The sequence below is a fragment of the Peromyscus leucopus genome, chromosome 12 (genome assembly GCF_004664715.2).
Source record: "Peromyscus leucopus breed LL Stock chromosome 12, UCI_PerLeu_2.1, whole genome shotgun sequence".
NCBI classification, from domain to species: domain Eukaryota; kingdom Metazoa; phylum Chordata; class Mammalia; order Rodentia; family Cricetidae; genus Peromyscus; species Peromyscus leucopus.
Window position 1 is genome coordinate 69,945,277 of NC_051073.1, and position 928 is coordinate 69,946,204.

At 46.9% G+C, this 928-nt stretch overlaps 1 pseudogene; it reads left to right on the forward strand.

Annotated features, from left to right (window-relative positions):
* Positions 1-222: 222 nt before the first annotated feature.
* On the forward strand, positions 223-583 carry LOC114697086 (annotated as a pseudogene).
* The last annotated feature ends 345 nt before the right edge of the window (positions 584-928 follow it).

Consider the following 928-nt stretch of genomic DNA (forward strand, 5'->3'; position numbering starts at 1 on the left):
TTCTACCTACTTAGCCATCAGGAAAATGAAAATCAGAACCTTTTTTTTTTTTTTTTTTGGTTTTTCGAGACAGGGTTTCTCTGTGTAGCTTTGCGCCTTTCCTGGAACTCACTTTGAAGACCAGACCAGACTGGCCTCGAACTCACAGAGATCCTCCTGGATCTGCCTCCCGAGTGCTGGGATTAACGGCGTGCTATTTTAAGAATTCCACTTCCGGTTTGGCATTGGCGTCTTTGCTAAGGGTCACATTGAACTACCGCTGCTCCAGGGCAGTCTTTAGGAATCATCACCATGGCTGAAGACATCAAAACTAAAATCAAGAACCACAAAACTGCCCCCTCTGACAGCTGCTTCCCAAACAAGAACTAGACCAGGAACTGCTGGCAGAACTACCTGGACTTCCACTACTGCGAGAAGGCAATGAGCGCAAAGGGGGTCTCCGTGCGTGAGTGGTACCGGCGTGTGTACAAGTCCCTCTGTCCCGAATCGTGGGTCTCAGCCTGGGATGACCACAGAGCAGAAGGCACGTTTCCTGGGAAGATCTGACCTGGCTCTGCCCACCTCACCTCTGTTCTCTGTCCCTCTCCCCAGATGGTAAAGGGAACCTGGGTATATGATGGTCCCTTCCCAGGGACCCTGAATCATGCAACTACTAATAAAAAATGACTGGAAAAATTAAAAAGAAAATATTTCACCTTATATAGTCAGAATGGCTAAGATCAATAACACAAATGACAACTCATGCTGGTGACGTGGAGCAAGAACATTCCTCAATTGCTGGTGGGAGTGCAAACCTGCACAGCCACTATGGAAATCTGTGTTGCAGTTTCTCAGAAGTTGATAATAGATGTACCTCAAGATCCAGCTATACCACTCCTGGGCATATACCCAAAGTATGCTTCATTTTACTACAGAGTGACTTGCTCAA